The sequence below is a fragment of the Trachurus japonicus genome, chromosome 24 (genome assembly GCF_045865225.1).
Source record: "Trachurus japonicus isolate A0001 chromosome 24, Traja_1.0".
In the NCBI taxonomy this organism is placed as follows: Eukaryota; Metazoa; Chordata; class Actinopteri; order Carangiformes; family Carangidae; genus Trachurus; species Trachurus japonicus.
In genome coordinates this window covers 19982576-19993245 of record NC_140930.1, presented here as the reverse complement: position 1 = coordinate 19993245, position 10670 = coordinate 19982576, and the positions used below count along the sequence as shown (strand labels likewise).

General features: G+C 42.8%; 1 protein-coding gene across 6 annotated transcripts in view; it reads left to right on the top strand.

The window, feature by feature from the left end:
* The first annotated feature begins 2524 nt into the window (after positions 1-2524).
* The window catches only part of lrfn2b (leucine rich repeat and fibronectin type III domain containing 2b), a 124614-nt gene continuing 116468 nt past the window's right edge, over positions 2525-10670 (top strand). For all 6 annotated transcript variants that reach the window (XM_085770706.1, XM_085770704.1, XM_085770702.1 and 3 more), the window contains exon 1: positions 2525-3080. The gene's annotated coding sequence lies outside the window, so the exon portion shown is untranslated. The remainder of the gene's footprint in view (positions 3081-10670) is intronic.

The following is a 10670-nucleotide window of genomic DNA, read 5'->3' as shown; positions in this document are numbered from 1 at the left end:
TGTAGCACTCCAATTCAAAGACTCTCTTAGTCCACAGCAGGAGAACTTGGGAATTCACTGTTTCGTCTCTTTCCTACTTAGTTTATTGTAAAATGAAAGTGCATGAGAGATTAGCTTCCACACTCTGTCAGTGCTGCTGGGAACTCCATACGTCCTCTCATAGTACAAGACAAAGCTTTTCTCTTTGCACCATTCACTGTCCTCAGTTTGTCTCGCAGGCTTTTAGAGACAAGCCAAGACGCCCAGACAAATGCTGTGTCAAATCCAGTCTTTTACATGTAATTTATCACATCCAATGTTGTATACAAATAACTAAAACAATCCTCAGCTGCTGTCTTTTTGCTTGATCCTTTTCACCTCCTGTAGGTAGTCTATAAAGCCGGGTTGTAGGGGTCTGCCGCAATGCTTTCAATTTCATTACCATCAGGAGTAATACAAAACATTTAACAACCAGTATGAATGAATAGACATACACAAGTGGCCAAGAGAATGAACGTCTCCTCTCTCACTACATCTCTAAAGCAAACTGAGCAGACAAACGTTATATAACCTCTTTGTCTAACTTCAATCCTCTCTTTGACGTGTTTCTATTTATGGCTCCTTCTCTTTGTTTTTCCTCTGTGATTTTAGATTGTGTTTATAGGTCTCTGGTTGCACACAGAGTAATAAAAGGAGATATACAGGAGTGTTGGAGGTCGTGTGTGTGAGCAGAGAGCCAGACCAGCTATTCACCCCCCATCTGCAGCTGGTCAAGACTGACCACATCATTGCTAAAGCTGTGTACAGTACTTAACACAAAAAAACTGGTGTTGAACTTGCCATTACCACATAGGCCAGCAATTGCCTGATCGCAATTATTTGAGCTAATTAAAATTATTTTGCATAATTATTTAAATTGTTTCCATTTATCTGTATAAAAACATCTGGATGTAACTAACAGAAATGTCTCATTTCATTTCAATGAGCATCAAGTGACATTCGCATAATGATTTAGTTGCAAAGCCTAAAGGCAAACAGAAATGCAGTTTTTATATGTTCCAGTGTTTAATTGTAATGTTTAATGGTTCTTTTTCATCATAAGGCGTTTGTGTATTATTAAACTATGTTTGGGTTTATACTATAACAGTGGCATAAAATGAGAGAGAAAGACAATTTAATTTTGATTGCAATTATTTATATGGCAATTAATCATCAACTAAATTTTCATGATTGAGACAGCCCTGATTGCCATTAGTAATGTACAATAATGTCACAGTAGTGACATACCATACAAATCATAAGATAAGATTTGTTTCTTTGTTTGTCACTACATACACAATGTACCTACAGTGAAATGTGTAAAAAGACACAGTGTAACATACAGTATAAGAATATGAAATGTGAAAATAACATAGTGTTGCATATGTGCATAAAGTGAAAGTGTGCTGATGTGCACATGTTGAGAGTCCAGTTACTGCTCAGAGTTGAGCAAACACATGGCCTGCGGGTAGGAAGTCCTCCTCATCCTCTCTGTGTCAGTTCTGAGGCAGCAGGGAGAGGAGTGAGCTTCCAGGGTGGTGGGGTCTCTGAGGATCCTCTTAGCCCCTGACCTCCATCGCTTATTATAAATGACTTGCAGGTCGGGGAGGGTTGTTCTGATAGCCCCACTCGGCTGAACGGACTATACTCTTTTAAGGGCCAATAAGTCCTGCTTGGTAGAGCTGCCCATCAAGGTGGTGATGCTCCCACTCAAGATGCCCTTGATGGTGCAGGTGTAAAAGTTCCTGAGCACCTAAGTGAGGGGTGGGTCGGGTGGGTGGGGGCTTAAAGTGTGTTAGGAGTCTGAGGTGGAAGAGGCGATGTCTGGCCTCCTTCACTATGTTGTTTACATGAAGCGATTAAGACACATACATACCAACGGGTCTTTCAACTTGCTTAAGCCACAGTGGCGTGCCAGTCGCAGGTGGACCAGACCTTTGTCTCCATGGTAACAATTAACTCAAGGTTGTGGCATCACTTACAGTTGGCTTAAAATAAACAGGTAGCCTACAGTATATTCTTCAGGTTAGAGGATCTTCAAACTAGATAGCCTTGTCTATCTATCTATCTATCTATCTATCTATCTATCTATCTATCTATCTATCTATCTATCTATCTATCTATCTATCTATCTATCTATCTATCTATCTGTCTATCAACTATATGTCTGTCTGTGTGGTTTGAAAATTTAAATTTTCTGAATTGTGTGACTGTTTACATCTCTCTCTCACACACACACACACACACACACACATACACACACACACACACACACACACACACACACACACACACACACACACACACACACACACACACACACACACTTGTATAGCCTTGCTATATATAGGCTATAAGTGCTATACACCAAACGCTGGTGTTCTCTGCATCTTTATCGTCACCATCACCATCATCATCATCATCATGCATTTTTAAACGCTGCTCCTGTTATTACTGAGCTGTTGTATGCGAAACGCCCAGTGTTTGCATCTAAAATGTGTCACATGCCCATGAATTTGTGCTCCATCTGCCGTCTCTCTCTCTCTCCGCCGTCTGCACAGGGCGCAGTCAGCGCATGGAGAGAACTACAGGCTGCAGGTATTTGCAGCCAGATCAAATCGCAGACAACAGCGCGGGGCATGGAGAGAGGGAACGTGTCTTTAATGCCGCTCTGAGGATATTATCTTATTCTCCTTCTTCTCTCTTACTGTGTGAGTGGATCGTTTAGCACCGTCGGGGTCCGTCAAAGTTTATTCACGCACGTCTTTCCCCTCAAACTTAAAAAATAGCCCTCATTTTGGAGCTGATCAATGCGAGGAGCCCGTGGAGCCGTGTGCTCGCCAGTCGCGTGGTCCGAGCGGGGCGGCGGAGCAGCGCGCGCCTCTCTCGGCTTTTACGCGCAAAAGGGGAAAGAGTGACCTGAACCACCAGGCGGAATCAGGAGGAAACCCGAGGCGCGGGGATGGAAATTACAAACGGTATTGGAATTAACGCACGAGATCTACAATGCCTTGATCACCCACCGCACATCCTGCTGTAGAAACCCGCCTGCAACACAAGAGGTAAGAAGTCGCATCGAGCCTCACTGTGACTCCTTAATCAGTCTGTAACTATAGGTGCAGTTGCTGTGTGGCATGCTGCTGTGTTCGCTATGGAGTCATCATCCATCCTCTCCGGTTTCCTCAAGTGTCAGCTGGAAACAAAGTGTGATTTTATTTCTGATCCCGGTGCCTCTCCATGATCTGCTCTCTCAGCGCCTGCTCCGCCTTTATCACGTTGCCCTATTTAGCTCAAATGGACCGTGCGGTGCTCATCAAAGAGAGTGGAGTCTCATCGCTGAGAATTTCAATTATTTCCCCTGCACGCAGAAGCCTCAGGCTCATGTCAATGTAGTGTGGGATAAGAGATTCTCCACTTTAGATCCACAGTGGTTCTCATTTAGCTCAACTTAGTGTTGCCAGACAAATGGAATTCAGCTGGAGTGTTTAGTCAACATCATATCATATAGACTCAGAGCTTTTTTTTTTACATACTTGCAGAGGCAGACAATTACACAACATACAGTGCAGCATGCATGATGCTTGCTTATTATGTTTTTGCAATAATAAAGTCATCTGATTAAAACTTAGCAAAGACAATCCAAGGTGAGCCAGCCAGGGGACAACATCCTCTTTGATTGCTGATCGTCTGCTCATTGTGATTCGGCTTCCTGTCCTTGCTCTCTGGCCTTTGAGGTTCAGAGCCGTGGCTGTGTGTACAGGGACACCTCAGAGTTCCCGACCTTGACTTTTCCCATACTCCTTGATCAGGTAACCATGTGAGGCTGTGCTGTGGGAGGTGAATAATTCATGGCCTTGTTTGACACTCTCAGGGTTGCAGTAGCTGTACAGAAGTTGTTTACTGGGCTGCAGGTTTTCTTGCAGAGGACGGTGTCTCTCTGTGTGTGTGCATGTGTGGATTCAGGTGAAGTAGCACGTCAAGTTAGGGAACCTCCGCCCTAATCTCACTGTCTACTAAGGGATGACCTTTGCCTCGCGCAGATTAGAGCCATATGCTAATTGACTTACCATTAACTCTTCCAACACATATTTTGATGTCATGCTAGAAGTGGCTGAGCTGCAGGAGTCGAACAGCACCGATTGTGCAACGCTGATTGTTTGGGGGAGGGGATTTTAATCTACCTCACCATCCATCACTATATTTTCCAGGCCGAGTGCCATAGTGAAACTGTTAATCCCTCAGTAATCATAGCTTAAATTTGTCAGAGCTATGACTTACTTTACCTCTGTGGTGGACTGAATGGGATATTAGTGAGAATGCACCACAGTGAAGCATGAAATGTGTCACAAGGGACCTGCTATTTCCCTTTTTCATATTCCAGTGCTGCAGAACGTGTCATTTCAGAACGAGAAAGTGCTTTTCTGCTATTTTATACCCGTGCTCTTGTTTCAGCTCTGGGGTTCTAGTAAATACCGGCCCTCAGCAGAGACTCCATAATCTTTATTGTAATTCTATTCTGATGACAGTATTAAAGCCTCTCCTGAGAGGGGATGTGTTTTGTTTGTGGCTTCTTTTTTTTTTTTTTTTGCTGCTAAATGTCCTGTGAGCTCAGTAATGGCCAGGCTGGTCTTTCAAATAATACCTTGTCTAAGCAGCCCCTTGGCCTTTCAGCTTATCTGCTGGCTATAAATAATGGCACATATGTCACCATCCTCTTGGCTGACGTACACTAAGCCCCATCCTGAGCTCCGTAGGGACCAGCAGAGAGCTGCTTCTGAGTCTTGACTGAGGCCCGATCATGGAGTGTAGCACACCTCATGCTCCATCATCAACACCTTCCTTAAATTGTCCCCACGCCCTGTATCGCATGTGCTCATTATCACCCTCCCCCCTGTCTGTCAGTCAGTCAGTCAGTCAGTCAGTCAGGGAGCCTCCACATTGTCCCTGTGCAGAGCATTAGTAACGTGTTTGTTTAACAGTATCTCATGTGCTGTGAGAAGTGCAATCACTGTGAGGTGCAGGAGACAGGAGCAGCACTCTGGGACCGATGAGACAAGCTGTTGAGTCATCAGCTCACAGACACGGCAGCAGGGGTTTCAACAGCAGCACAGCGCAGTCATGTACGCAAATGCTAATGGTTTGAATGGCTGCATTGTCCACCATTATCAGCAGCGCCCTGTATTTCCATATTGCCTTAAAAGTTTATACAATCAAACCAAAGTTTTCTGAGGAACATTTTCAACCTTTGGCGTTCACTGTATGTTGACATAAAATGTATATTCTGTTATAAGAGAAAAACATCAGTCAATCATTTTTTTTTCAAATCAATTTTATTCCAAGTGCACATTTAGAGCCAGCTTGAGCTGACCAAAGTGCTGTTTATACATAAAAATAAATGAAAGCAAGTTAACAAATGAATGCAATAAGTAAAGCACAACATGACAACAGACTAAAAGGTTAGTGAGCTAAAAAGGCCAGTGACTAAAAATATGTGTCTAGCCAAGGTATAAAAGTACAGATGCAGGGAGCATGAGTGATTTCTAATGGAAACCGGTTCCATTGTTTTGCAGCATCAACTGAGACGGTTCTGCCCTCTATTTTCAGCTGTGATCATGGGATACACAGGAGGAGAGATGAGATTTGAGAGATGAGTGATCTATAATGTCACAGAATGTTAATACTAAACGCCACGGTGCCTCACGTGGGAGACAACACACCATTAAATGGATAGCTCAGCTTCTTTGAAGTGGGGTTGTATGACGTACAAATGGCCATTAAGTATAATATCTGCAGTAGAAAGGTCTCTGCCCCCCCCCCCCATCACCCCGAGAAACACTGGTGCATCATCGTGCTGCACCGAGACACCGGCAGTACACTGTAGTGTATGGACAATTAATCAGTAAACAAGAAGTCTCGTCTCAAAATAATACATTATTCAAAGTAAAAAATTTCAATGCATCAGCTGGTTGGAAAAAAGTTTATCTGGAACTAACCAACTCACTCAGTACATAGTACAAGCTGTATCACTCCGCCTATCAGCTGTTTGGATCAGTGGTGTGTGGAAGAGTTGGTTAGTTCCAGATAAAAAAACTTTAAGGTTGAGTCCAAACTAAAAAATACAGTGGTCTCTGTTCTAGTCTGCTGCATGTCATCCAATATCATGAGTACGTTATGACTTGCGATAAATAAGCAAATATTAATATAAAAGTGTGCATATTAACCATGCAGTTCTGTGTCTTTCTGAAAATGACTCAATACACTGTAGTACATATGTCAGGCCTTTAGTGGCTCTGTAACACTACCACGCAAATACACCAAAAACACATAAGAACAGTAGAAAGCTTATGCGTGCTGTAAACAAACTCCAAACATAAGTTGACTACACACGGGAAGTTGTGCCAGTACAAATATGCCGATCGATGCCACGTGGACAGTCGCGTTTCAGGAACAGTATCTGAGGGACCCGACGGAAGTCCGCCGTTGTTGTTACGCTACATCTAGCGGTGTAGCTCAGGTTACAGGTATGAGGTGCGCCTGTAAATAAAACTTACTCAGCTTGTGTTTGTGAGGGCCACAAACTCCAGCCAGTCGTGTGAAAGTCTTAACACTCTTAAAAATACTCATCCATTCCTCCAAATGTCCAGTAAGGGAAACGAAGTGTAAGACATTAAAGACTCCTCTATGCAGTCACTGAAACTGAACATTCATTCTTCAAGTTGGAGACGGCAGTTTTCTATAATGGTCTCACCACAATGTCACTAAGTAGCTTTTCCAGAGTTTTTGATTATATCTCTGCATGAAGTTGCCCAGTCACGGTGGAGCTGAAGATTTCCTATCAGGACTTTCAGGAGCTTTTCATACTGACCTCACTGGAACTGTGTAAGAATGATTGTGACCTTACGTGCTATGCGATTACGTGTGCACATGTGAGGCACAAGCTTCCTTTAAGGTATCGCTTGTGACAGTGTCCTCAAGTGGTGTTTAAAACCCCAGGTGAACTTTGGCATGTGATGATTTGGAACAATCTCAAAGCTTTCCAGGAAAGCTGTGATGTACATGTTCAGCTTGCCCAGCCGTGGGTCTGATGTTTCTGAAGTTGATATTAATTATACCTTCCCTTCTTTATATCTTCCAACTTGGTTTTATGAATCTCACCGTTTTTTTAAATTAAGTAATCTAAGTAATTTTTTATACCTAGCAATGTTTTATACTGGTTATTTAATATTTCTTCTACTCCTGTTTGTTATAAATACTGGCTTTCTTTTATTCATATCTTATTTTATCTTTTACCAGGGGCTTTCCTTTAGCCTTGAGCACTGTCGTCACTTTGTCTAACATGTCCTTTTCCTGTGCTGTTTGTACAGTAAGCGTTTGTGTTGGCTGAGGCATTGTGAAACAATTTTACCTAAGGGTATAAATAAAGTACCCTTGAACCTTGAGCCTTGAACCTTGGCTGCAGCCTTCGAGCATTTGAGTATTCCACCGATTGTTTCATTGATGAATTAGTAGTCAGATAAAAACTGTTTTGTCAAAAAAGACAACATGGAACAACTAATTGGTTTCCTTTTAGGACAAATCAACTTTATATAATATCTGTTATCTTTAGTCAACTCAACTGTTGTACCACTGACCTGAAATAGAGGTGTTATCAATACAGTATAACAGAGGCTAATGCACTTTTATTAATTAGGTCAATTGAAATACATTTTTCGAACAAACTGAATATAACATCTTGCAGGTGTTTTGTTTTCAAATGCTTCACTGTGTACACGTGAGCATCACAAGCAGCCAGTGGTCATTACATACACAGTATGTGCATTCTTTACTGTATCAATCAATACTGACTGATGTTGTTACCTTCACCTCATGTCAGACTCGGGTTAGCTCCGTGAACTGAATGTGGAGACTGAATGCTTTCTGCCTAGATGCTCAAGCACTGACGTCATGCTACCGCATCAGGCTGGCTTTGTTTTCATTGGACACACTATACTGTATGGAGTTTCCTCTTTCATTGTTTCATTTTCTTAAGCTTGAATTGATCTCAGGCTTGACAGATTCTGTCGTCTTTTATGTCTGGCCTTACTCTGCCCTCTCGCTTTCTCCATTTTGCAAATCCCCCCATTAAATAACGTCTGTTATAACTCACATATCAACAGTGAAGGAAGTTCTAATGGTTTAAACAAATAATTGACTGATTTTATTGAATTTACTCATTAACCGAACCCTCTACTCATACTACCTGCTGCTGCTCTGGACTTTATGCTGTCTTTTTTTAATTGACTTGTTTACTTTGTTGTCACTTTATTGCACTACTGGGACCTTAATCAGGTTTCTTGAGGAATCAGCCTAGATATTAATAATGAATTAATTAATTCAGGGCCTAGCTGTCAGTGGATATTTGGTTGGGTAATAGCTGAAGAATTTCTTTGTTCAAGTTAATATAATTGAAAAACTGCACACACAGATCACAGAGAGGCGAGTCCTTCAGGAGGCACTTTGCTTGTGTTAGCAGAGAGTAAACAGGTGGAAGGAAAGAGGAGACCGTATGATGTCATGGCCAGTGATGTGTCATGTTTTCTGTCCACTGCTGATGATTAGTAACGCAGACACAGACCGTCGCTTTTAACCAGACGTGAGCTTGCAGTGCGAGTCGTGCCTTGTGGGCCCCGTGTTGCTTTGCCACCGTTTGCCTGACCAACTGTTGTGATGGTCAGTAAAGGAGCAGCTAGTGAATCAGTTACAGCAGCGAGGCACCCGACTGGAAGGAATAAAAGGCTGCAGGGAGAAACAGTGATGTAGTTTCTACTCACCCCCCTCCTCCCCGGATAAGTCCTGATATCAGACTCTGGTCCGTTGCTATGGGTGGCTGCACTGCCTCCTCATTTGCCATCGATTCTGCCTCTCCCTGAACATCCCTAAAGCTGGGATTATATAGTCATGCCTGCCAGTTCTTCAGCCTCAATTTTCTCCAAGAAAAGCTGTATAAGTGGGTAAGTATGAGTCTGGTGTTCATACTCCTGAGTGATCTGCCTTGGACAGAGCAAGTGTGTGTCTGTGTGTGTGTGTGTGTGTGTGTGTGTAGATGCATCGTGCCAGGCCCTCTGAAGCTTCTCCTAGGTGGCAGAGGCAGCATTTGAGTTAGTGGTCCTCGTCCATATGCCCTCCACCTGCCTGAACCAACACATGACCATCTGGGTGAGATTAACTTTTCCAGCTCTGAGGATTACACTGTGTTCCTTCACACTGCACACTGCACACATGTTTATGAGAAAAGTTACTTACTGTGAGGATAATAGGTGACAGTGACACATATTCAAAATAAGACACCAGCAAACGGAAACACTGCAGGGTCGCCAATCAGGCAGATACCTCATTTACATTAGGATTTTGTGGCAGTACGTGTTGAAGTAAGTTCTTAAATTATTTTAAGCCGTATACCCTCATACTTATATTTTTCCAACTGTGACTGTGAAGATAATTTTCTGTAAATGAGACAAGTGAAAACACACTCTGAATATCAACAAACTCCAAACAGAAGCTAAACTGATCCTCCCAACTGACTGAACAGAAGCTGCAGTGACCTCTGATTCTGTAAACACAGTCAAACAGGTCTGGACAAGGTGACTGGCACAGGGAGGAGGGAGAGGGCAGGAAATCAGGCTCTGGCATGTTGTGGAGCTCAGTCCTGAGGGAAGGCTGTCTGGCTCTGTGAATGCTGATCTGTCAGTGCCAGGCTTGGTTCGGCCATATGAGAAGGGATCAAGAATCATGAATAAATGAGCAGGGGTTCTGCTTTGGGCCCCACACTGCTCGCAGACACTCAGGATCCTGAGAGGATTAGGTCTGGTCATCATGCACCAGCCTACTACACTCCCATCTATTGACTCTTTGTCATGCTCTTCATTCTAGATAGGGCTCCGATAATAACGCCCTTTTATCACTATTGATCATGCACTCAATCTATTTCTTGATTAAAGGTGCAGCATGTAACCTAATTAATGTCTTATTAAAGTGAATTATGCTGCAGGAAAGGCCAGAGGCAGTGGTGTGACCCCTGGCTTACTACTCTCCTCATGCTGAGGTTATACTATTAGAGACTTTAAGCAGCAGCAGTTGAAGTGACAGCTACAGTGCCTGTCTAGGTTGAAACAGAACGTAATGTCTAGAGACAGTTTAATATCAGAGGGAAGGAGGGTTCGGAGGAGCAAAGCAGTTTGTTCTCAGGTGTCAAACTCTTGCTAGCTTGATTTTCCTTTCATATCGTACCTTTTAATATATTAAATGTTAAGTTTATAAAGGCTGATGGCAGTCAAAGTAATCCCTGGGGTAAAATCCTTAGTAGTGTGGCACACATACTGTATGAACATGTACATTAACAAATAGCAAACACTGACTGAAACATGATGAATTATGTAATTTTATTTACACACTGTGTTTTAGTGTTAGGCCGCAGCCACTCACTCACTCACTCACTCACTCACTCACTCACTCACTCACTCACTCACTCACTCACTCACACATTGGGTATCGTTTAAAAATTTTCGAGGGTTGAGTGAGCACAGTGAGCCATACATGTTGTACAGTAGCACTCTGTTTGCAGCAAACTGTAAGACCCCATACTTTGACCTTCTTGTTCCAGTCAGTCAAATGGC